Source organism: Ursus maritimus, unplaced genomic scaffold, assembly GCF_017311325.1.
Source record: "Ursus maritimus isolate PB19 unplaced genomic scaffold, ASM1731132v1 scaffold_26, whole genome shotgun sequence".
NCBI lineage: Eukaryota > Metazoa > Chordata > Mammalia > Carnivora > Ursidae > Ursus > Ursus maritimus.
The window spans coordinates 19,926,476-19,953,691 of record NW_024425119.1 but is presented as its reverse complement, the minus strand read 5'-3'; the positions used below and the strand labels follow the sequence as shown (position 1 = coordinate 19,953,691).

The window sequence follows — 27,216 nt, the reverse complement described above, 5'->3', positions numbered from 1 at the left end:
GGCTACGAAGGTGGGATGAGACCCAGGTTGTGGCTGCAAGGATGGTGGCAGCAGAGATGGAGCATGGCTTGTACAGTAGGCGAGGACACCACTGATGGTGGCAGTGAGGGCTTCAGAGACTCTGTGTCCACTGTGGAAGTGGCCAGACCGGGAGTGTAGCAAGAAAGGCAGGGGCCGTAGCAGCAGACTCCTGGGCAGCAAGGAGAACAGGAGCAAGTCCACCTGGAGGGGCTGGGCTTCGGGGGGCTAGGGAGTGACTGGGGGCCCTGGCACTGCCTAGAATGGACTCTGGGTACAACAGCCCTGGGAGGCAAAGAAGGGGGTCCAGAGCTCAGCCCCAGCTTGCAGGTATGCCCCTGAAGTGGCTAGAAAGAGTTCCGGAGGCTGCCCACTCCATTGGGCAGGGAGGCTGGGCAGTAGCCTGCAAAGGAGCAGAGGGATCAGGGCCTCCATCAAGGTGGGGTCTCCGCGGCTCAGCAGGGGCTGGAGGCACAAGTCCTGCAGTGCCCAGTCTCAAGGCACATCCCTGGCCTGCTGGGCTGGGCCATGCCTAATGCAAGGCTCTAGGGGCTCCAGGCTGCCAGCACACAGCTGCTGGTAGTGGGATAGGGAAAGAAGTGCCTAGGCTAGTTCTTCTCATTACCTGGTGATTGGGGGTCCTGGCCTTCCACCCAGCATCACACTCTCTGCCCAACAGGCAGTGAATAGCATAGGGAGAAAGGAGAAGGGATTGCTCTGGGGACCAGATGCAAGGATAGACAGACCCTGCCCCCTGCACCTGCCCTTTTCCCTCAGCAGATGCACATCTGGGGGAATCCCAGCTGGAAGCAGGGGAGACAGCCTAGGACTGTTGGAACAGACACAGATCAAACACCCATTACCCCTCCCCTACTGCTCTGTCATGACAGCCATCCTGCCAATCCTGCCTGCCTCCTTTGCCTCTAGCAATTCTGGCTCTGCAGTCTTGGCTGGTCACTCATCCCCGACCCAGCATAGTGCCTGGACACAGGAGGTGCCCAATTAGTGCCCTTGGTCCGTGTCTTCTGGAGATGTGTTAGGGCAGGGTCAGTGTGATTTGTAGGTTTTCCTCAGGTGTAGGTTCTTCCTGAGACTTGGGGCAATTCTTTCTGCTCCAAGTTCGGAGCAAAAGCTGGTCTGTCTTCTTACAGTTAGTATAGACTCTGTCCTTGTAGGGATTTGCTGGTACTCTTCTCTCCCCTCCCTCCACCACCACCCCGGTCTTTAAGGGACATAATTTAGGGTTTAGAGGCATCTCAGTAGTACCAAGTAGAGGAAGTGGTGACCCTTTTCCTTGAGATCCTTGGTTTGTGGGCCCATCACTGCTGCTTTCAGCCCTGGGTCTCTAAGTAGGTCTTACCTTCTCTGGCTCTGAGATGTCTTGCCTCTGTTTGAAGATTCACATTCTGGGAACGAGGAGGCACCTTCCTTTGGTCACTGTTTCAGGGTCATGGAAATGCTATGCTATGATTGTCTAGAGCAGGAAGCTCCGTAGGCAGGGAATGAATCTTTTTCTTTACTTCCTCCAGCACAATGTTCAATGCACATATAGTCAGAATTTGCTGTGAATGCTGAGTGACTGTCTCAGGAAATCCCTCGTGGTAAAGTTTAAGACAGTTCCCTTTTAGTTTTATTCCTGCCATGATTGCAAGCAAGTTCTTCACCAAGTATATTACAAATTGATAAATATGATTTTTGGATGATATTCATTCGGTTTATCCTTCTCCCTTTTTTCTTTGATTATCACAGAAATCACAAAGCAGAGTGGGGATGAGAAAGAACAAGGAAGAGGGATAGAGTGTCCCTTAAAAAGTGGTGGCAGAAGCTCTTTGTTGTAGATTATGTTGTCTGAGCTGGGGTGAGGCAGGTGTGTCTTGGTGGAGATGTCATATGGATCTGTATTTGGAGAAGAGCTCAGGACTTTGAAGCACAATACAACTTTCTTATGACTCAGATGATCTGGTGTCTTTTTGAAATATAACAAAACAAACAAAACAAAACAAATCGATTAACTTTCTGAGGGAGATGGTGGTGGTGTGGAGCAGCTACCCAGGGCTGTGAGAGGACCAAGCACAGTCTGGTGAGGGAGGATGGAGAGAGAGAGACAGCGAAGCACTTACACAGGAGGAGAGGAGGACACATTTAAAGATGAGAAGGAAGATAACCAAGAGACAGTTGGCCTTTCCTAAGCTACGTTGTATGCAGTGTATTACTGAGGGTGTCTACTGGGAGGAGGTACATGGAAGAAGGAGCCATGGGCTCTGACCACTCACAACTGCTAGTCTAAAAGTAGAGACAGAGTATAGGGGTGGGTGGGACCAATGGATGGATTTCTAGATTCTGTGCTTACAAGAAAAGAGGGGATTTGGGTGAAAAAACAAGGCTGTTTAGTAAGTCTCCTTGAAAAAAATGACTGTGAGTCAGTGCTCCCCTATATTATAGTTGTAGTTTGGAAAATGAGGGGGACGGGCAGATGGATTTCCTCCTACTGCTTTCTCCTGAGGACTTGCATTAGGTGTTCTTTGTTGGCAGGATTCAGGATTAAGAAAATGGAGTGGAGAATCCCAGGGAGAATAGGGAAGAAAGTGTTTTCCACTGTTGACAACAACGTAACACACCACTTTCTAATCCCTTAACTGCACACCCTTCCTGACTTTCCCAGCTCTCTTTCTGAATCCCGTTTGGAAAATCTCATTCTGATTCTTCCTGGTAGCCTGTCTAGTTTCTGAGGACCTCTAGAAGCAGAAGCTCAGGCTTTTCTGATTTGTCAAGTTGATCATCTTGTTTGGTGTGGTAGAAATGTTAAGGATTTCCAACACTGGATTCTGACTGAATCTCAACCTGTAAATGTGTCAAGTCATGAATGAGGAATGGGTGTTTCACTCTGTCTTCTCTGACGTTATCCCACAGGGATTAAGAAAAGTCACCGTGTTCAGAACCATCCCAGAATGATACTAGATAATATGGAATCTATACAGCCTCTAAGGAAGCTCTGGTTATCTGATTATTTACACACATAATGTTGCAATGATACTAACATACTGTTGCTTCTATCAGGGACTCCGTATATTTTGTGGGCAGGAAGCAAAATGTTTTGGTCTACATCTACATAGATTTTGGGCTACATTTGGCTGGATGGATTTGATCTACATCCAGTTGGTATGGAGCCAGTTAGTCTCCATTAAGATGGGTTTTTAGTGACTTGGAATTCAGCCTTTTCCAGACTGGAATGGAATTTGAGAGGTGTAGTGCTGGAGCTGGTAGGGTAGGTAGGTGAGTTGGAAAAGGTGGCTGTGTTTTCTCTTGGTCTAATGGGCAGACATTTTGGGGGCTGCCATGTCTTCAAGTTCAAGTCTTAGTTGCACCTAGTAAATGTTACTTGCAGAATTTGGCTTTCTAGCCTCATGGAGAGAACATGAAGCAGGTTCTAACCTAAGGAGTTTTATTTTAGAAAGGGAGACAAAGGATTCTTCCAAGTAACATGCAAACAGAATATAGTAAAAAATAAGGTCATGGTTGGGAGGATGTCTGGTAAGTAAGTGATCCATTTGGTGAGGTTGTTTTCACATGACTCTTGGGAGATAAGTGGGGATATTTATTTTCTTTAGCATGAGCCTAATTTGGTTGCTTCAGCTTTCTTTCCAGACTTTCTGAGATGTTATCTGATCTTTACTCTCTTTCCCTAGGAGAGAATTTTTACTATCATTACTGCAGTGGTTTCTCTATTCTTTTTTCTGCACAGACCAATACTGAGAACTATTATTCTTATCATTATTATTAATATTATATCTTAGTATCTTGATCTGCATTAATATCTGTAGCAAATATTTAACTGGATCTGTCTAGTTGGGCAAACTGGATTTATTGGCTCAAGGTGTTTGTTTTGTGTTTTTGTGGAGCTTGTTTTGTGTTTTTTGCTGGGGGGCATGGAAGGCAGGCCTAAAGAAGCTCTATTTATTGGATTATGGTCAAGCTGAAGATATAGCTTGAACTGATGTTTTCCTGGGTAACAGTTATACACAATATCAATATACACAATAATTCCTGCCTCTTCCATGGAGCCTTCTCAGGCTGACCCATGGTGCACAGAAGATTCTTACTAATTTTGTCAACACTGGAAAATGTGGTCCTTATACTCTTACCTTTCATCAGCTAGTAAGCCATGTGGGATTTTAAAATACCCTTGTCTTGATTGTTCATTTCTTCCTTAGGAATACTCATCCTGGTTCATAGTTTATGTATCTTTCACTTATTTTGGCAGGTGGGGTTGGTGTTCATGAAATGCACTGAATTGTAAGTTCTCAGAGAGGAGAATTCTGTATATGCCACCATGATCTTGAACTGTGTGTAACTGAGTGCATGACGATTTAGGGGTACTGATGGTGGTGTTGATAGGGGTAAGAAAAATGTTGCATTTGCTTGGGTTCTTTTGCACAAAGAATCATTATGGTTACTGAATTTTCGAAAAGGGAATTTGCCTTTGTATTCATTTATACTTAGATGAAATCTGATCTTAAACAAATTGAATCCAGACTTTCTCACCTAAAACTTGTGTGGTTTCTACTTGAGAGACCATCCAATTTCTCTGTTTAGACCTGAATCCAACTACACTGAATGGATCTGTGTAATTATTTACAGAGAGTACAGGCAAAATGGTAGCAAATACAGAAATACCTTTTCTCTGGGAGCTTACACTATAAGGATATTTCCTATCCTTATGAAATAAATGAAATCTTATTCTACACCCATTCAATCCTTGACTCTTGTCCCACTCCTTCCTTCTGCAGGCTAGCCTTACATGTAGTTATTGCAGTGGAGAATCATGTCATGTTGCCTAATGTCAAAGCATTAGCTGACTTGTTTTCCAAATAAAATAAAGCAGTGGAAGTAATAAATCTCTGTATTGTCTCTCTGTTCAGTTGTCACACATCAAGGAGATGACACTGGAGCAAATCATAAATGTCACAGATAATGTACCTTGTCTGAATTGGCTTGGGTTACTTCCCTTGTCCTTTCACTTTGTTGCGGTGAAAAAGACTTGGATCTCAGTTTTTGTGTTAGGTCTTGATACTCAACCTGGTCTGTAGAGCCTGAGTACTTCCTTAGATGTGGCCAGTTAACTCTTTGTACCTCAGGCTTCAGTTGGGGAGGAAAAGGCAAACTGAGGGCATCCTCAGGCAGAAGCTCTGCTCCTGGGCTCCACTCTGCTACCTACTACTCTTACCTCTTCGCTAACTGGGATTTCTCCCAGTGCAGAGTTCTAAGCCCTGAGTTCTGCCACTGGACAAATGAGGGGAGAGCAGGGGGCAAGTGGAGCATACTGGAGAGATCCGATCCTATCTGTAGGTGTGACCAAGCCGTTTCTGGAAGTACAGCCACGTTGAACAGGGTTTGGAAAGAGTGTTTTTAGGCAGAGAGGGACAGTCTGTGTGAGGGCTGATGTTAATGCCAGTAGGATGTGCACATGTGGCGAAAGATTTGTCTTGTTCAAGCAGAAGCCACAGAAAAGTTTAATATAGGAAAGTGGTAAAAAGAGTGAAAAGCAAGAATTAGAAATACAATCTTAGAAGTTTGGATTTTATAGAGAGTTGGAAACTGTCTGTTTGGGAGTGGTCATGTGTGAGTGTGTGTCTGTGTGTGTGTCTTTTTGAGACTCGAAGATAGTGTCATTTTCGAGGAGTACTCCCACGTTAGTTCTGTGGGGCAATGTAGTAGTCAGGAAGAATTTGATAGGGCTTTATCGTATTCCAAGGAAGGGCAACATTCTGATTGCCTGGTGAATCTGAGAGGTGAGAGGTGAGAGTATCTTGTTGTTAGAGTAACGAATTTTATGGATCAGGAGGGTGGACCAAGGGTATGACAGGAGGCTGGCCCTGTATATACAGTACTTGCGAACCATAGGAACCTACTAGGTAGAGGTAGTATAGACAAGGTGCTAAGTGTCTATGTGACTTCATGTCTGCTGAATTGAATTGAGGACTAGGTTGGTGATCTCCAAATATCTGAAACCAATGATTTTGTTGTCCTTGGATTTATTCAAAACTTTTATGTAATTTCCTGGAATAAAGCCCTTAGAGGCTGCTTTGTCAGTCCCCTTGTTTCTGGACATATTTTGGGTTTTCTTTGTTTTAAAGTTAAAATGGAAAGGCAATCTTTTATCTTCTCTGTAGATCTTCCTATACTAAAAGCATGTTCACAATGCCCACCATTCCTTATGTCAAGTCCATGTTTGTTAATAGCTTTAAAAATAGAGTGAGGTGATCCAAAAATAGACAAAGAGGTAAAATGATGCCTGATGTCCATTGGTATTTGTGATTATTTCTATGAGTGATCAATAAATATTTTTAAACAAATTTTTAATTTTTTTATTTTGTAAGCTTGGTTTTAATCTCTGATTTTATGACATCTTAAAAAATTCTTTTTTAAAAAAAATTAAAATTCAATTAATTAACATATGTTGTATTACTGGTTTCAGAGGTACAGGCCTGTGATTCATCAGTCTTATATAATACCCGGTGCTCATTACAAAACAGACCCTCCCCAGTGTCCATCACCCAATTACCCCTTCACCCTACCCCCCTTCCCTCCAGCAACCCTCAGTTTGTTTCCTATGATTAAGAGTCTCATATGGTTTTGTCTCCCTCTCTGGTTTTGTCTTGTTTTATTTTTTCCTGTGTTCCTCTATGATCCTCTTTTTTGTTTCTTAAATTCCACATATCAGTGGGATCATATGATAATTTTCTTTCTCTGATTGACTTATTTCGCTTAGCACAATACCCTCTAGTTCCATCCACAAATGGCAAGATTTCTTTTCTTTTCTTTTCTTTTCTTTTTTTTTGGTGGCTGAGTAATAGTCCATGGTATATATATATATACCACATCTTCTTTATCCATTTATCTGTTGATGGACATCTGGGCTCTTTTCATAGTTTGGCTGTTGTGGACATTGCTGCTATGAACATTGGGGTGCAAGTGCCCCTTCAGACCACAACATTTGTGTCTTTGGAGTAAATGCCCAGTAGTGCAATTGCTGGGTCATAGGGTAGCTCTATTTTCAACTTTTTGAGGAGCCTCCATACTGTTTTCCAGAGTGGCTGTACTAGCTTGCATTCCCACCAACAGTGTAAGAGAGTTCCCCTATCTCCACATCCTTGCCAACATCTGTTGTTTCCTGACTTGCTAATTGTAGCCATTCTGACTGGTGTGAGGTGGTATCACATTGTGGTTTGTATTTCCCTGATGCAGTGATGTGAACATTTTTTCATGTGTCTGTTGGCCATTTGTATGTCTTCTTGGGAGAAATGTCTCTTCATGTCTTCTGCCCATTTCTTGATTGGATTTTTTGTTCTTTGGGTGTTGAGTTTGATAAGTTTATAGATTTTAACTAACAGCCTTTTATCTGGTATGTCATTTGCAAATATTTTCTCCCATTCTGTTGGTTGTCTTTTGGTTTTGTCAATTGTTTCTTTTACTGTGCAAAAGCCTTTTATCTTGATGAAGTCCCAGTAGTTCATTTTTGCCTTTGTTTCCCTTGTCTTTGGAGACAGGTCTTGCAAGAATTTACTGAGGCTGAGGTCAAAGAGGCTGCTGCCTGTGTTCTCCTCTAGGATTCTGATGGATTCCTGTCTCACATTTAGGTCTTTCATCCATTTTGAGTCTATTTTTGTGTATGGTGTAAGAAAATGGTCCGGTTTCATTCTTCTGCATATGGCTGTCCAATTTTCCCAACAGCATTTATTGAAGAGACTGTCTTTTTTGCATTGGGTATTCTTTCCCGCTTTGTTGAAGATTAGTTGGCCATAGAGTTGAGGGTTCATTTCAGGGTTCTCTATTCTGTTCCATTGATCTATGCATCTGTTTTTGTGCCAGTACCATAGTGTCTTGATGATTACAGCTTTGTAATAGAGCTCAACGTCCAGGATTGTGATGCCACCAACTTTGGTTTTCTTTTTCAACATTCCTTTGGCTATGCGGGGTCTTTTCTGGTTCCATACAAATTTTAGGATTATTTGTTTCAGTTCTGTGAAAATAGTTGATGGTATTTTGATAGGGATTGTATTGAATGTATTAGATTGCTCTATATAGCATAGATATTTTAACAATATTTGTTTTTCTAATCCATGAGCGTGGGATGTTTTTCCATTTCTTTGTGTCTTCCTCAGTTTCTTTCATGAGTGTTCCATAGTTTTCTTTTTTTTTTTTCAAGCAATTGATGTGTTCATTTGGATATTTTTTTAAATGTTTTTTTATTATATTATGTTAGTCACCATACAGTACATCCCTGGTTTTTGATGTAAAGTTCGATGATTCATTAGTTGTGTATAACACCCAGTGCACCATGCAATACTGAGTACAGATCCTTTGTCTCTTTCATTAGGCTTATTCCTAGGTACCTTATGGTTTTGGGTGCAATTGTAAATGGAATCAACTCCTTAATTTCTCTTTCTTCTGTTACATTGTTAGTGTATAGAAACGCAACTGATTTCTTTGCATTGATTTTATATCCTGCCACATTGCTGAATTCCTTTATGAGTTCTAGCAATTTCATGGTGGAGTCTTTTGGATTTTCCATGTGAAGTATGATGTCATCTGTGAAGTTTGAGAGTTTGACTTCTTCTTTGTCGATTAGGATGACTTTTATTTCTTTTTGTTGTCTGATTGCCGAGGCTAGGACTTCTATTACTATGTTGAACAGCATTGGTGATAGTGTACATCCTTGCCACGTTCCTGACCTTAGGGGAAAAGCTCTCAGTTTTTCCCCATTGAGAATGATATTCGCTGAGAGCAATTCATATATGGCTTTTATGATATTGAGGTATGTTCCTTCTATCCCTACACTGTGAAGAGTTTTAATCAAGAATGGAACACTACATCAAAAACTAAGGATGTACTGTATGGTGACTAACATAACATAATAAAAAATAAAATAAAATAAAGGATGGATGCTGCCCTTTGTCAAATGCATTTTCTGCATCTATTGAGAGGATCATATGGTTCTTGTCCTTTCTTTTATTTATGTAGTTTATCACATTGATTGATTCATGGATATAGAAACAACCATGCAGCACAGGAATAAATCCCACTTGGCCGTGGGGAATAACCCTTTTAATGAACTGTTGGACCCTATCGGCTAGTATTTTGGTGAGAATTTTTGCATCCATGTTTGTCTGGGACATTGGTCTGTAATTCTCCTTTTTGGTGGGGTCTTTGTTTGGTTTTGTGATCAGGGTAATGCTGGCCTCATACAAAGAGTTTGGAAATTTTCTTTCCCTTTCTGTGTTTTGAAACAGCTTCAGAAGAATAGGTATTATTTCTTCTTTAAATGTTTGGTAGAATTCCCCTGGGAAGCCATCCGAGACTGGGCTCTTATTTGTTCGAAGGTTTTTGGTCACTGCTTCAAGCTCCTTGCTGGTTATGGTTCTGTTCAGGTTTTCTATTTCTTCCTGGTTCAACTTTGGTAGTTGATACATCTCCAGGAATGCATCCGTTTCTTTCAGGTTGCCTAATTTGCTCATAATATATTCTTATAATTGTTTGTATTTCTTTGGTGAGGGTTGTGATCTCTCATCTTTACTCATGATTTTATATATTTGGGTCCTTTCTCTTTTCTTTTTGGTAAGTCTGGCCAATTAATATCTTTCTAATTCTTTCAAAGAAACTGCTCCTACTTTTGTGGCTCTGTTCTACTGCTTTTTAGGTTTCTGTTTCATTGATTTCTGCTCTAATCATTATTATTTCTCTTCTCCTGCTGTGTGTAGGCTTTATTTGCTGTTCTTTCTCCAGCTCCTTTAGGTGTAAGGTTGGTTGTGTATTTGAGACCCTTCTTATTTCTTGAGAAAGTTTTGTATTGCCATATACTTTCCTTTTAGGACCGTCGCCTTTGCTGCATACCAATCATTTGGAACAGTTGTGTTTTCATTTTCATTTATTTCCATGAATTTTTAAAAATTCTTCTTTAATTTCCTGGCTGACCCATTCATTTTTTATTTTTATTTTATTTTTTAATGTTTTTTTATTATATTATGTTAGTCACCATACAGTACATCCCCGGTTTCCAATGTAAGGCTCGATGATTCATTAGTTGCGTGTTAACACCCAGTGCACCATGCAATACATGCCCTCCTTACTACCCATCACCAGTCTATCCCATTCCTCCAACCCCCTACCCTCTGAAGCCCTCAGTTTGTTTCTCAGAGTCCATAGTCTCTCATGCTTCATTCCCCCTTCTGATTACCCCCCCTTTCTTTGACCCATTCATTTTTTAGTAGGATGCCCTTTAGCCTCCATGGATTTGAGTTCTTTCCAAATTTCCTCTTATGATTGAGTTCCAGTTTCAAAGCATTGTGGTTTGAAAATATGCAGGGAATGATCTAAACCTTTAGTACCAGTTGAGGCCTGATTTGTGACCCAATATGTGATTTATTCTGGAGAATGTTCCATGTGCACTAGAGAGGAATGTGTATTCTATTGCTTTGGGATGGAATGTTCTGAATATATTTGTGAAGTCCATCTTGTCCAATGTGCCATTCAAAGCCCTTATCATTTGTTGATCTTTTGCTTAGATGATCTGTCCATTGCAGTGAGGGGGCTGTTAATGTCTCCTTCTATCATTGTGTTATTATAAATGTGTTTCTTTGGTTTCATTATTAATTGGCTTGTATATTTGGTTGCTTCCATGTTAGGAGCAGAAATATGTACTATTTTTTTTTATCTTCTTGTTGGATAGACCCCTTAAGTATGATATAGTGTCCTTCCTCATCTCTTATTACAGGGTTTAGTATAAAATCTAATTTGTCTGATATAAAGATTGCCGCCTTAGCTTTCTTTTGACATCCATTAGAATGATAAGTGGTTTTCCACCCCCTCACTTTCAATCTGGAGGTATCTTTGGGTCTAAAATTAGTCTCTAGCAGACAGCATATCAATGGGTCTTTTTTTTTAAATCCTATCTGATACCCTGTGATTTTGATTGAAGCATTTAGCCCTTTTCCATTCAGTGTAACTACTGAAAGATATAAACTTGGTGCCATTGTATTACCTGTAAAGTGACTATTACTTTATATTGTCTCTGTTCCTTTCTGGTCTATGTTACTTTTGGGCTCCCTCTTTGCTTAGTTGATCCCTTTTACTATTTCATGTAGGGCTGGTTTGGTGATCACAAATTCTTTAAATTTCTGTTTGTCCTGGAAGCTTTTTATCACTCCTATTATTTTGAATGCCATCCTAGCTGGCTAAAGTATTCTTGGCTGCATGTTCTTCTCATTTAGTGCCCTGAATATATCATGCCAGTGCTTTCTGGCCTGCCTGGTCTCTGTGGATAGGACTGCTGGCAAGCTAATATTTCTACCCTTGTAGGTTACTGACCTCTTGTCCTGAGCTGTTCTCAAGATTTTCTCTTTGTTTTTGAGATTTGTAAGTTTCACTATTATATGTCAGGGTGTTGACCAACTTTTATTGATATTAAGGGGGGGGGTTTCTCTGTGCCTCCTAGATTTTGATGCCTGTTTCCTACCCCAAATTAGGGAAGTTCTCTGCTATAATTTGCTCCAATATACCTTCTGCCCCCCTCTCTCTTTCCTCTTCTTCTGGGATCCCAATTATTCTAATATTGTTTTGCTTTGTGATATCACTTATGTCTCGAATTCTCCCTTCATGATCCATTAGCTCTTTATCTCTCTTTTTCTCAGATTCTTTATTCTTTATCATTTGGTCTTCTGTATCACTAATTCTCTCTTCTGCTTCATTTATCCTAGCAGTTAGAGCTTCCATTTTTGATTGCATTTCATTAATAGCCTTTTTAATTTCAACTTGGTTAGATTTTAGTCTTTTTATTTCTTCAGAAAGTGATTCTCTAGTATCTTCTATGCTTTTTTCAATCCCAGCCAGTAACTTTATAATCATTATTGTGAACTCTAGTTCTGATGTCTCACTTATGTGCATACTGATCAGGTCCCTGGCAGTTAGTACTGCCTCTTGTTCTCTTTTGAGGTGAATTTCTCCTTCTTGTCATTTTGTCCAGAGAAGAATAGATGAATGAGAGAACAATATACTAAAATGGCAACAATGACCCCAGAGAAATATATACTAAACAAATCAGACGGGATCTGAAACCAGGAAAGTGAAAAAAAAGAGAGAATGAGAGAGAATGTAATCATACAGATGAGCAGGAAGAGCAATACACTGGATTCTGTGTGTATTTTGGTCTCTGTTTTCAAAAACTAGTTCCCAAGATTGTAAAGAAAGAAAAACTTATATAAGTATAAAATAAAGTCAAATACACTGAAAGCATAGAATGTAACTGTAAAAAGAAAAAAAACAAGAGAAAATAAAAATAAAAATTTAAGAAAAACAACAACAAAAAAGGAAGGGATATAAACAGACTGGTGAACAGAACAGATCAATACACTATCTCCTGAGTTTGTTAGAAGAAACTACATCTTAAAATTATAAAAAATGAAAAACTTATTTATAGAAAAATAAAATTAATCATCTGTCTTTGGCTCAGGGTGTGATCCCAGAGTCCTGGGATCGAGCCCCATATCAGGCTCCTCCGCTGGGAGCCTGCTTCTTCCTCTCCCACTCCCCCTGCTTGTGTTCCCTCTCTCACTGTCTGTCTCTCTCTCTGTCAAATAAATAAACAAAATCTTTTTAAAAAAATAAAATTAACTATGTTGGAAGGATAGAATATAACTGTAAAGATGGAAATTAAAAAAGACTTCAACAAAACAAAAAACAAAGAACCCCCCCAAAAAAAGGGGGAAAAAAGGAAGAAGAAAAACAACAACAACAACAAAGAGAATATGACCAGACAGGTGAATAGAACAGAGGCATACACTAGTATTTTGGTCTGTTTGAAGAAACTGCATCCCAAAATAATAAAGAAAGAAAAACTGTAAAAATGAAAATCAAAAATTGATTTTAAAAAGGGAGTAGATAAAACAAGACATTGTTTGGAAAAGGAACAGAAAGATATTAAGAAGATGTGGTCCATATACACAATGGAATATTACTCAGCCATCAAAAAGAATGATTTCACATTTGCTGAAACATGGACGGGACCGGAGGAGATAATGCTAAGTGAAATAAGTCAAGCAGAGAAAGACATTTGCCATATGGTTTCACTCAGTTATGGAACATAAGAAATAGGAAGATCGGTAGGAGAAGAAAGAGAAGAATGAAGGGGGGGTAAACAGAAGGGGGAATGAACCATGAGAGACTATGGACTCTGGGAAACAAACTGAGGGCTTCAGAGGGGAGGTGGGAGGGGGATTGGAATAGGCCGGTGATGGGTATTAAGGAGGGCATGTATTGCATGGAGCACTGGGTGTTATATGCAAGTAATGAATCATGGAACATTACATCAAAAACTAGGGATGTACTGTATGGTGACTAACATAACATAATAAAAAATTATTATTAAAAAAATAAAAATAAAAATAAATAAAGTTTAAAGCATAGAGAATCATGGGGGGGGGGGAAACCATGAATTCTATGTGCTGTATTCCCCTAGCCCTGGAGTTTTGCAGTTCTCATTGATCAGTAGTAAACTTGGTCTCAGCTGGATGTTATTCCTGATCTTGTGGGAGGGGCCTGTTGCATTGATTATCAGGTGTTATTGCCCAGGGTGGAATTGCACCACCCTTGCCAAAGGGCCAGGCTAAGTAATCTGTTCTGGTTTGCTCTCTTTAGCTTTTGTTCCCTGAAGTTTTTCTGCACAGCTTCAGAGGGTGAGAATGAAAATGACGGCCTTCCAATCACTGGTCCCAGAGCACAAAGCTTGGTGCCCTACTCCTCCATGCACCCTCTGAAAAAGCAGTCAATCACTTCTGTCTCCCTGGTCTCTGGCTGCAGTCTGTGCTCACCGGTCTCTGACTAAGTGTTTCTATGTCAGGCACATGACACGGTTTTGAGTCTTCAAACCCTGCAGACTCTCATAGCGTGCTCCTGCACTGCACTTCCTGGGGGAGGAAGTGAGGTTGCACCGGTTCTGCTGCTTGTTGGGCCCCTGCACAGAAAGCAGTGGCCCGGCTATGCCACAGTTCATGATTCATGGCAACCCTGAGCTAAGACCCACTCCTGGGCTTACTCTGCAGCGAGTTTCCCCACTCTGATGCCTAGCAGCTCTGCTGCACTCAGGCACCCCCGGTCTTCCTGTGACCTCAAGGACCTTGAGCCCACACTGTCCCAGGGAATGTTCCCCTGCTTAGCAGCCTGAGCAATGTTCCTCACTGGAGCAGATTCTAAAAGTTCCAATTTTGTGCACCGCTGCTCTGTAACTTGCCAGTAGCCGGCTGACGGAGGCTCCCTCTCCCTGTGGTCTATCTTCCCATGTATCGCCTTAGATTCAGTTTTCTGCACCTCCTACCTTGCCAAAAGAGGTCACTTTTCTATTCCTATAGTTGCAGCTATTCTTTTCATAGAACTCCAGTTGAGTTCACAGGGGTTCAGAATGATTTGATAGCTATCTAGCTGAATTCCTGGGACCAGGTGAAATTTAAGATCACCTATTCCTCTGCCATCTTGGACTCTCCTCCTCAATCAATAAATATTAATAATGCTCCAGGTGCTGTGTGCTCAGTGATAGTCACATACATGGGTCACAATGGGGAACATGAATACCCATTTTAGTCACAGGAGGGTGTCTTCTATTTGGCATCTAGAGATCAATTATCCTATGTTTCCACTAAATGACAAGCCAAAGGAAATGGGGTAGGAATTTTGGGCAGGAATTACAATTACCTGAAATATCATATCTGGGGACTATTGGAATAGGTACAGGGATGTTTGGAATCTCCTTTGACACCTAAAAGTATGGTCTGGAGGGGCGCCTGGGTGGCTCAGCCATTAAGCATCTGCCTTCGGCTCAGGGAGTGATCCCGGCGTTCTGGGATCGAGCCCCACATCAGGCTCCTTGCTGGGAGCCTGCTTCTTCCTCTCCCACTCCCCCTGCTTGCGTTCCCTCTCTCGCTGGCTGTCTCTCTCTCGCTGTCAAATAAATAAATAAAATCTTAAAAAAAAATATGGTCTGGAGACATTTTGGCCCTAGATTAGGTTTGGATTTTAGCAGGACATCGTTTAGATGGAGCTTTCAGAATTAATGGTCCCAATGCTTCTACCTCTGGCCCATCACTGTGTATTTGGAGGAGATGGAAGACATGGCTGGAAGGTGACCTGGTCACAAAGAGAAGAACTGGCTCAAATACTCCTTTAGTAGCCATGCCCTGGAGTCTTGACTCTTTGTGGAGGTAGGGTGCTGCAGGAGAAAGAACATGGTCTTCGAAGTCACAAAGAACCAAGGTCATATTCATGCTCCTCTTTGTACTGACTATAAGAACTTGGACCAATTGTCTAACCTCTCAGTCTGTAAAGTGGAATAATAAGACTTATGTCATATGGTTGTTATGGGAGTTAAATGAAATCACATCTGTGAATTACTTGCAGCCCAACAAATTCCCATTCTCTTTTATCCCTCTGTCCATGTAGCCCTAAAGGTTGCACATATATCCAGTATCCCAATTTGCCAGATAACCATTTTTCTCTGCCTCTTGCCTCTGCACATGTTCCTCAATGCCTCTATAGTTCAAGCCTTGGACCCTGGTGTATTAGCTTGTATTAGTCCCACAACATAACAATGAGAGAATAGAGTTTTTAGAACCATACTAACATGAGTCAAGGTTGTAGTGTCTTTCCAGCAATTTTTGCTTGATGACAAATTTGGTTGTACATCAAAGCCAAGGGAATTCTATCTTCCCACCTACTCCTCTGATCTAAAGTTCCTGATTTGGGGCTAGATCATTCTGGCTGGGATTTGATTCCAACCAAAAGTGATGGCAAACTTGTTTATAAAGGACATGTAGGGAAGGAGAAACCATAACATTTACTACTGGGACATTGTTGTTTTCCTCCTATCTTTTCAGTTTGACAAATATTGAACCTACAGAAGTTGCAAGAATAGAAGCATTAACACCGCTGAAACTTTCAATGAGATTGAGCAGTTGTTAATATTTGGCACATTGGCTTGCTCTCTCCAGTGTGTGTGTGTGTGTGTGTGTGTGTGTGTGTGTGTGTGTTTGCATGAAATATGGTCCATATACAAAGTTTACTAATTATTCAATGTTTTATACTACAATGTTTCTCCCTGATCCAAGTGCTATCCAGGGCTCTGCATTGCATCTTATTGTCATGTGTGTTTATTCTCCTTTAATCTGCAACTGTTCCTCAGCCTGCCATTCCTGACATGGATAGTTTTTCAAAACAGAGGTCAGTTGTATTATAGAAAGTCAATTTTCTGTGGAAAATTGTTTTGTAGACAGATCATTTTTTTATTTCAAGTTTTTATTTAAATTCTAGTTAGCTAAAACGTATGGTAAATTTGGTTTCAGGTGTAGAATTTAGTGATTCATCACTTACATCTAACACCCAGTGCTCATCACAGCAAGTGCCCTCCTTAAACCCATTATCCATTTAGCCCATCCCCACCTACCTCCCTCCAGGAACCCTCAGTTTGTTCTCACTCATTAAGAGTCTCTTATGGTTTGCTTCTCTCACTGTTTTCATCTTAATTTATTTTTCTTTTCTTTCCCCAACGTTCATCTGTTTTGTTTGTTAAATCTCACATACGAGTGAAATCGTGTGGAATTTATCTTTCTGTGACTGACTTATTTCAGTTAGCATAATACCTCTAGTTCCATCCACATCATTGCAAATAGGAAGATTTCATTCTTTTTGATGTCAGAATAATATTCCACTGTGCGTGTTTATATATACACACAAATGTATATATCTTTATTCATTCATCAGTTGATGGGCATTTTGCTCTTTCCATAATTTGGCTATTGTTAATAATGTTGCTATAAACATCAGGGTGCATGTTCCCCTTCGAATCAGTATTTTTGTATCCTTTAGTAAATACCCAGTAGTACAATTACTGGATTGAAGGGTAGCTCTATTTTTAACTTTTTGAAGAACCTCCATACTGTTCTCCAGAGTGGCTGCACCAGTTTACATTCCCACCAACAGTATAAGAGGTTTCCCCTTTCTCTACATCCTGACCAACACCTGTTGTTTTTTGTGTTGTTAATTTTAGCTGTTCTGACAGGTGTGAGGTGGTATCTCATTGTGGTTTTGATTTGTATTTCCCTGATGCCGAGTGATGTTAAACATTTTTTTACGTGTCTGTTAGCCATCTGGATGTCTTCTTTGGAAAAAAGTCTGTTCATGTCTTCTGCCCTTTTCTTGACTGGATTATTTACTTTGGGGTGTTGAGTTCGATATCTTCTTTATAGATTTTGTGTAATAACGCTTTATCAGATATGTCCTTTGCAAATAACTTCTCCCATTCTGTAGATTGTCTTTTAGATTTATTCATTGTTTCCTTTGCTGTGCAGAAGCTTTTTATCTTGATGAAGTCCCAATAATTCATTTTTGCCTTTTTCCCCTTGCTCCTGGAGACGTGTCTGTAAGAATTTGCTATGCCTGAGGTCAAAGAGGTTACTGTTTATGTTTTTCTATAGGATTTTAATGGTTTTCTGTCTCACATTTAGGGCTTTCATCCATTTTGACTTTATTTTTGTGTATGGAGTAAGAAAGTGGTTCAGTTTCATTCTTCTGCATGTTGCTGTCCAATATTCCCAGCACCATTGGTTGAAGAGACTGTCTTTTTTCCATTGGATATGCTTTCCTGCTTTGTTGAAGATTATTTGACCATAGAGTTGTGGGTCCATTTCTGGGTTTCCTATTCTGTTCCACTGATCTAGGTGTCTGTTTTTGTGCCAGTACCATACTCTCTTGGTGACTATGGCTTTGTAATACAGCTTAATGTCCAGAATTGTGATGCCTCCAGTTTTGCTTTTCCTTGTCAAGACTGCTTTGGCTATTTGGCGTCTTTTGTGGTTCCGTACAAATTTTAGGGTTGTTCTAGCTCTGTGAGAAATGCTGGTGATATTTTGAAGGGATTGCTTCAAATGTGTAGATTGCTTTGGGTAGTATAAACCTGCAGAACCTCGCTCCTAATGACTCAACTGTGCTGCCTTCCTGTGAAAGAAGCTTTTAGAATCCCTTCTCCATGAACTTGAGGACAATTTCTTGTCATTTGGGGTGGTTTGCAGCAGTCATGGGAAGTACAGTGTTAGTGGACAAAGAATCTCCAGAGGGAGAGGATCTGAAGTTTGAAAATGTCCCCAGGTGTCTTCATTATGCCGGCCTCTGTTCCCCAAAGTAAGAACTTCTGCCTTAGGATATTCTATCTGGGTTATAGGGCCTGAGCATGATGCCTTAAAAAAAAGTAGGGCTTCTCTAACTGGGCATGGGGGTTCATTGCCTATAATCCAAGGCAACCAGATATTTTAAAGCAAGTGTCCTCAAAGGCAAACAATTCTTTATCACTTATGTGTGGTTTGTACCTACCATGAATGATATGCGGTTAAGGTATCATCACAGTTGGTTTCCCCTCCATACTATCCATGTTGCTCACCTTCCACAAGGAAGGTAATACCATGTATAACTTTACACCTCCGTTTGGTCCTTTCTCTCTTTACAAAACACCAAATACCAAAAACCATGAATGATATGTGGTTAAGGTATCATCACATGATATGAATGATATGCGGTTAAGGTTATTACCTTCCACAAGGAAGGTAATACCATGTACAACTTTACCTGAGCCAGGATTATAAAGGTTTCTTGGCTACAAAGTATGTATCTCAATGTCCAGTAGAAAGGAATTCTGGATTATGGCCTCTTTCAGGTTTCTCTTCTCAGCGTGGTCATTCGTTCAACAAATATTTATTGAGCACCTAACTCACAGTCTGATGGAGGAGACCAGCAGCTGACCTGGAATTTGGGTACATTTGGATCAGTGACACATGGGGGAGGTCCCAGTGCTAGGAGAGCACATAGGAAGGGCAGCATAAGGGTCAGGGGAGGCTTCCTGGGGAAGCAACTGCTGAGCCGGGAAATGAAAGAGAAGTCGGGGTTAGATCCATGAATGGGCCACGAGGGTATTATGGGGAAGGGAACACAGTGAGTGCCAAATTTCGGGAATCTGGAGCAGAAACTGGGCAGGGGATGAGGCTGCAGGAATCAGCACAGATCAGATTATAAACGAAGGAAGGATGTGAAGGAAGGACAGTGGGGAACCATGAAGCCTGGTCATGGATCAGGAATACCACAAATAGTGTAGAAAGATTCCATAAGTTAAGAATTGACCCTTCTTATCTATCTTGTGTGCTTGTTGATAAATCATAACATTGCAACTGGTGAGTGGCAAGTAAGGAGTCTAGATGGATTTGTAGACAGAAGGTCTGGCCCATAACTCCAGGGTTCCGTTTGATTATCTATAGAGAAGACTTTTCAATTTTGACTTGAGCTTTCTGTCTTTAAAAACCTCTGACAACATTTCCTACAATTCTCTCAAAACCAAAGGCTGTGTTGGGAGGAGAGTGGAGGCTGCGTGACTCTGCTTTCTTTGCTCTCCACTTCTCATTTCCTGGGCATTTCTGTGAATTGTGAACAAAGCCTTGTTCCCCTTGAGGAGGGGGCCATTTGAATAGCAGCAGGGGAGAATGGGGATGAGGGAACCACATGCAGGATTCTTTCATTAAGAAAACGTTCAGACAACAGTTTGAATGAGTTAAAAATAACTGCTTGTGAAAAATTCATAGGATGTTACAAGTGAGTGTTTTACTACAAGCTCACAGAGCAGGGCAGAATCCCCAGGCCCCTGGCAGCTGACATCACAGATGACACAGGGTGTGTAGAGAGCACAGTGTGGTCAGTGAGGAGATTCTCTGCAGAAGTGAGCTCACCTTCTCTCCTGAAACCCAGAGAGGAGGAGACAGAAGGAATTGCTTAGGTTGTAAGCTCCTGAGCTAGGTGACTTATTTTTCTCCCTATGGATCACATTCTTATAACTGTTCACTTAAAAATCGGAGTGATTTTTTATCTGGTTGCTTTGGGTGAGGTTAATTGAATGCCAGAATTCACAATGTAGCCTTTCTGGCTCCTCTCTCTTTCTAATCAGGGACCATGGGTTGGCTGTTGCACCCAGTTCTCCAGTGTTTCCTTCCCAGACAGCCTGGTCCTCTCCTTCTTTCAGGTGGTTACACCCTTTCTCCCTCTTCCTCTCTGCTCATTGAGCCCCTGAAGGCCTATGTGGCTAAAGGGAAGGGGCAGACTATAGATTCTTGGCCATCTAAATGGATGTACAGCTGAATGGATGATGCAGAAAATGGAGAAAGTGGCCCAAGTGACATCTAACATAGGCTAGCTGCTGTTGGGGCTAAGGGTTTTAAGACTGAGAGACTGGTATAAGTATTTTAAACTCTGATGATACATAAAAAATGGTTCTATAATTGCAATGATGCCCTCTAGTCTATGAATTAATATGTCATTGCTCATGCTCAGGCACTGTGCACATATCCTGCATGTGAATTACATACAGCCCAATACAATCACGCCCTGTTGTGTCTTACCACCTAATTAGTACATGAAGCTACATGACTTATGAACTCAAATGGTATTTGAGTTTCATGTGGTGTGTAAAAAAGGAGAATATTAGTTGTATATAACACCCAGTGCACCATACACAACTAATGAATCATCGAGCCTTACATCGGAAACCAGGGATGTACTGTATGGTGACTAACATAATATAATAAAAAATCATTATAAAAAAAAAAAGAATACTACAAGCAAAAAAAAAAAAAAGGAGAGTATTGGGGTGCTTGGGTGGCTCAGCTGGTTGAGAGTCCGACTCTTGATATCAGCTCAGGTCTTGATCACAGGGTTGTGATTTCGGACCCCATGTTGGGTTCCATGCTGGGGATTAAGCCTACTGAAAAATAAAATTTTTAAAAAATCAGAATGTTGGGACGTATTTGGTAGTTTTTCTGCGGGAAAAGCAGGATTGATTTTTCTATGGTGTCTTTTGGTGTCATTTTCTGTATTACGTGGGCTGCAACAAGTTACATATGTGTTTTGAGTTTCCGTTGGTTGGTTGAACATCATTGTTCAGTAAATATTTATTGTCTCCTTAGGCATTATGGAAGGATAATATTTACCAGAAGAAATATGGAGCACAAGCTTTGAAGCCTGAGCAAGGGACCTCGGCAGCCCCCATCCAACTTGGCTTAACTCAGCCTCACTGAACCAGATCCAACCCTGTTGGCTCCCTGGGCTTGCTACAGCTCCCTGATCCTTAGAATCCTCTTCAATTCCAGCTAGAATGCTGCGTCAGGCACTTCTCAGGTTTGGTCGAAAGCTCATATGCAGACATTCGCTGGAGGAAGTGTTTGAGTTTGAAACTGGCATAAAACTGAGCACTCTGGATTTAGTGGCCCTGGGTGTGGGCCGCACAGTGGGTGTTGGTGTGTATTTCCTGGCTACTAAGGTGCCAATCAAGCAGGACCATCCATTGTGATCTGCTTTTTTGGTGGCAGGCCTGACTTCACTGTTGGCTGGGCTGTGCTATGCAGAGTTTAGTGACTGGGTTCCCCATCCTGGCTTTGCATATCTCTACACCTATGTCACTGTGGGTGAACTCTGGGGTTTCATCACTGGCTGAAATCTCATTCTCTCCTTTGTTGCTGATGCATTCATTATGATCCAGGTCTGGACCTTAACTCTTGACATCCTGATTGGGAACTGGAATGAGAGCATTTCACGGCATGTTCCCCAAGTCTTGGCAGACAATCTAGGCTACTTTGCCATGGTCCTTCTGTTGTTGCTCACAGAAATTCAAAATCTGAGATATCGTGAGTACTACATAGTTTTCAAACTGATCACATTGGTGAAATTTTTGGTTCTCAGTTTTATCATTATCTTTGGCTTCATTAAGGGAGACCTGCACAACTGCAAGCTCACAGAAGAGGACTACGTAAGGGCTGGACTCAATGACACCTCTTGTTTGGGCTCTCTGGGCTCTGGAGGATTCATGCCTTTTGGCTTCCAGGGGCTTCTCTGAGGATCAGCTGCCTGTTTTTATGCATTTGTAGGTTTCAGCACTATTGTTACTAGAGTCAAAGAATCACATAATCCCCAGTGTTCCATCCCCATGGGCATTGTGGTTTCACTGTTCACATGCTTTTTCTTGTAAATTGGTGTCTCTACGGCACTTACCTTTATGGTGCCTTAGTACCAGCTTCCACCTGGGAGCACCTTGCCTGAGGCATTTCTCCATATTGGCTGGGTCCCTGCCTACTATGTTGTAGCTTTTTCAATTTACTGTAGTCTTTCTCTTGTCACCTATTGGAGGTTTACGTTCCCCATACATCGGGTGATATACATGATGGCGCAGGATGGTCTCCTATTCCCTGTTCTTGCCAGATTCCATATTGGCACATATGGCTGCATTGTAGCCATTGTGATCTTTGGCATTATTGCAGCAACCACAGTATTCTTCTTTGGACTCGCTGATCTTCTGGACCTCATGTCAATTGGAACCCTGATATCTTATTCCCTGGTAACTTTTTGTGTTCTCATCATCAGGCATCAGCCTGAGATGAGAGATGAAAAAATGAAACAGAGGTGCTGGAGGAGAATGGGGGAAATAAAGCGCAAGTGCAGGAGGAGAAGGGACCTGCAGCAGAGAAGCTGACTCTACAGGGACTATTTTTCCCAAGCAGCCCCACCCCGACTACACTCTCTGGCCGGGTTGTCTATGTTTGCTCCTCACTGCTTGCTCTGCTGCTGACTCTCCTCTGCCTGGTGCTGGCCCACTGGCCAGGTCTGCTTTCTGGAGACCCACGTCCCATCACAGTGGTTGTGTTGCTCCTGGTACTCATCACCGGGATCACTGGGGTCATCTGGGGACAGCCACAGAGCTCCACTCCCCTTCCCTTTAAGGTCCCTGCTCTGCCTCTCCTCCCACTCCTGAGCATCTTTGTGAATGTTTGCCTTATGCAGATGACAGCTGGCACCTGGCTGAGATGTGGTGTCTGGATGCTGATTGGGTTTGCTATCGACTTCAGCTATGGGATCCAGCAAAGCCTGGTCACTTTACACTACTTAAGGGCCCAAACTGTAGACCTTGAACTCAGTAGTGTCAATCCATATTTGGCTTGACATCATCACAAGTGAATAGCAGACTGCTTCCCCTACACGGTAATGGGGAGAACTCTAGAGCACATGGAAATCTAGGGCTCCTATGAGATGTTGGTGGGGGAACACTAATAGAGCTCTGTATTTATGGTAGAGTGAAGGATGTATCTTTGCTCTTTGTCCTTTTTTTTTTTTTTAACTTCCTACTTTTCAATTTTGGCTGTAGGTGCTTACTGGATTTTTATAAAATTAGTATTAAAAGAAACTTGAAAAAGTGTTTTCATTTTCTTTGGTTAAATATCTACTAGGGAGGGAGGTGCCTAGCTGGTGGAGTCAGTAGAGCATGACTCTTGCTCTCAGACTGGCGAGTTTGAGCCCCACATTGGCTGTAGAGATTACCTAAGAAAATACGCAGTAGCAGAATTACTGGATCATATGGTAGTTCTGTTTTAAATTTTTTGAGGAAACTCCATACTGTTTTCCATAGTGGTTGCAGCAGTTGACATTCCCACCAAGAGTGCATGAGGGTTCCTTTTTCTCCATATCTTTGGCAACACTTATTTTTCTTGTCTTTTTGATTTTAGCTGTCTTGGCAGGTATAAAGTGATATCTGATTGCAGTTTTAATTTGTATTTCCCTGATGATTAGTGATACTAAGCATCTTTTCATTTGTCTGTTAGCCATCTGTCTTCTTTGGGAAAATATCTATTCAGGTCCTCTGCCCATTTTTTAATTGGATTTTTTGTGGTATTAAGTTGTGTAAGTTCCTTATGTATTTTGAGTATTAACCCCTTGTTGAAATATCATTTGCAGATATCTTCTCCCATTCACTAGGTTGCCTTTTTTTGTTGTTGATAGTTTCCTTCTCTGTGCAAAACCATTTTAGTTACTTGAGTTCGAAAAGGTATATGCACCCCCATGTTTATTGCAGCATTATTTATAATAGCCATGATATGGAAGCAACCCTAGCCCCACTGATAAATTAAAAAAAAATGGACTTGCCATTTGTAACAACATGGATGGCCTCGGTGGGTATAATGCTAATTGAAATATGTAAGCCTGAGAAAAACAAATGCCATATGTCTTCACTCTTATGTAGAATTTAAGAATTAAAAAAACTTCAGAAGAAAAAAAAAGACAAAACAAAAATGAAAAAAAAAAAACAAAACCCAGACTCCTAAATATAGGGGAGAAACTGGTGGTTGCCAAAGGGGAGATGTATAGGGGAATGGGTGATTTAAATAAAGGGAAATAAGAGTACATAATCTTGATGAGCACTGAGAAATATGGGGAATTATTGAATCATTGTATTGTACACCTAAGAGTAACATAACAATACTGTATGTTCATTATATTTCTGTAAATAAACTGGAGAAAGACCAAAAAAAGATGACATAGGGCTCTGGCACTTAAGAAGCTGATGTTCTAACAGAAGGGGTAAAGCATAGCTATAACACAAAGTAGAAAGTGTTGTCGTAGGAAGTATACAAATATAGTGTCTTGGGAATTCAAGTGGAGGATGACCATCTGTGGCTGGCACAGAGGTGAGGGTTCATTGGTAAAATCAGAGAAGACATTGTACTGGAATGGCATTTGAGTTGGCTCTCTTCAGGGATAGGAAGAGTGGGTGGCAGGCAGAGATTGTAGAACACGGGGCTTGCACAGGACAACACGAGGAAAAGCACAGGAAAAGGAAGCAGTGTTCAGAACACACCCAGCAGGCTGTGTATCTTGAGCCTTGGCTGTGTGAGGGGACAACAGAGCATGCACAGGTGGATCGGAGTCAAAGGTTTCCTCTGAGCACAGAGTACTTTGGTTTTGAGCCCACTACCCATGTTGAAAATCCCTGGTTTGGTACTTCTTTTAGCGACATCTGCATTCTTGCACTTTAAATTTTTTCTACTGTGTCTGCTTTGGTCCACCTGCACAGAAAGTGCACAACTGAGAGCCACGTGTCCTGGGTTCTCCTTCTGTCTCCACCACTATCTAGCAAAGTGACCTTGAGCAAGCCACACATTTCCCTCCATGCCCTGTTTATTTATCTGTAACAGGAGGGGTCACAAATGATCATTTCTCAAGTTCCCTTTATTTAAAAAATTCCTCTGGTTCTTCTGTCCTGTTATTTTCTTAACTAGGTCTCCTTACAGCACACAATCAGAACCTGTATCCTGCCCACTTTTCACTACAACCCATTGTTGGAGCTGTAGAGGGCCAATAAATAACACCCCAGTTTCCCCTTCCTGTGTTTGGAATCTATTGATAATCATGACATAGAGACAGATGATTAAGTCATCAGCTGTAGATCCGCAGCCTAATTGCTCACTAATCCTGCAGCACTTAATTAGACAGATTTACTCCTCATCACATGTAGTGCTGAGTGTCCCTCTTCTGCCACCACAGGAGAGACTCTGTTTTTATTAGTTTTTCTCCTGTATGAGCAGGTTGGATTGCATGTGTCCAGTGGGCAGGTTTGTTCTGGGCAAAAAAAAAAAGACCAACAAAAGATTGGAAGAAGCTAAGCCTGGTATGCTCAGTGTTATGTCTTCACTTCATTAATCAAAGTCCCAGTGATAGAGGGCCCCGTGGAGAGTGGCCAGGAATAGTACTCTGCTCAGTGGTGGTCCGACTTCAGGGAGTGCCATGACATCTGGAGGGCCTGTGAAAACAGGTTGCTGGGCCCCTGTCCCCAGTGTTTGGAATTCAGGAGGTCTGGGTGGGGCCCAGAACTTGTACTTCTACCAAGTTCCCAAGTGATGCTGATGCTGCTGGTCCAGGGACCACATTGACAACCAAAGCTCCAGCTGAAGCCTCTTCACATGTAAAGATGAAGTGAGGGAAACAAAGGTGCCCTTTCTACACTCACCCTCATTCAATGACACATAGAGATTAAAATACCATCATTAATCCTTTCACAGTGGGCAGATCATAATGAATCATTCCAATGATATGTATGTCAAATTAACACTATGTACACTTTAAACATCTTACACTTTTATATGTCAATGGTACCTCAATGAATCTGAAATAAAAAAATAGCATACCACAGTTATCTGTGTGTCTTTCTTTTTTTCCTTTTTCTTTCTTTTTTTTTTTTTTTTTTGCTCTTAATTATAGATCATGGGTAAGGAGTATATCCTGTTCACTCCCAGAGTGCATCCAGCTGGGGGCCAGGCACATAATGAACATTTAATAAATTTATCTTAAATTAAATTGACCCTTACACATTTCCTTGGTACAGAAAATTCTCCTTTCCTCAGGCTAGCACTGTACTATTCCTTTAAATCTATCTTCTGGGAGACTTCCTTGACAAACAGCATTTCTCTCCATCCAGAACTGTATCTGTACCCAGCATCTAGAACCAGACCAGGCACTTGTAGTTTTGCCCTGTGCAGCTATGCCTGAGTTCTGGTGACTGTCCTGTCTGCTCCATCCCCGTGGAGTCTTGCTCAGGACAAGGAGCAGGTTCTACATTTCCTCTAGATCCAACAGTAAGAACAGTGTTGTTCATTCAAAGAACCAGAGGGACAATACAGCCCTGGGGCAGGAGAATGCCCGACATGACCCCCACTGGTCCTGCTCCATCTCTTCCCATGGGGTGTGGGGAGGGGCTGGAAGGAGTGAAATTGATAGAAGACCCAACCAGCTCTACCCCATTCCAGGGAATCCCTGAAGATGAGACTGGCTCCAGTGTGGGCACAACAGGCATCCTTCTTGATGCAGTCAGTTTTATGCTTTGGTATAGGAGGGCCAGAGTTTTCCTATTGTATTTAGGTATGGGGCCTGCCCTGGGAGGGAGATGGGGCAGTTACTGTGTTCCTTGCTGAATTTCTCATGTTCCCAACAGGAAGTAGGTGACTCCAGGCAAGCCTGCCAGAGGCCTGATTACCCATATCCTTAACTACTCCTTTAGGTGCTTTTTTGAGGGACTGGAGCAGAAACCTTGTGAGAGCATCTATGGTTCTTTGGGGAGAGAGAATTGATCCCCCACATGGGGAGAAAAATGGACTGAAATAGAAACTAATAGCTGGATAGGGATTGAGACATCATTGGAATAGAAGGTATGAGTAGAAACTGAGAGAGAGGTATTGGTCAAGAGACACTTCCTGGGGGAGGATACCCATGGAGCAATTTTGGAAATGGAAGAGGGACTTGTGAGTTGGA

At 41.6% G+C, this 27,216-nt stretch overlaps 1 pseudogene; it reads left to right on the top strand.

Annotated features, from left to right (window-relative positions):
- Positions 1–20,813: 20,813 nt before the first annotated feature.
- LOC103665223 lies at positions 20,814–23,546 on the top strand (annotated as a pseudogene).
- The last annotated feature ends 3,670 nt before the right edge of the window (positions 23,547–27,216 follow it).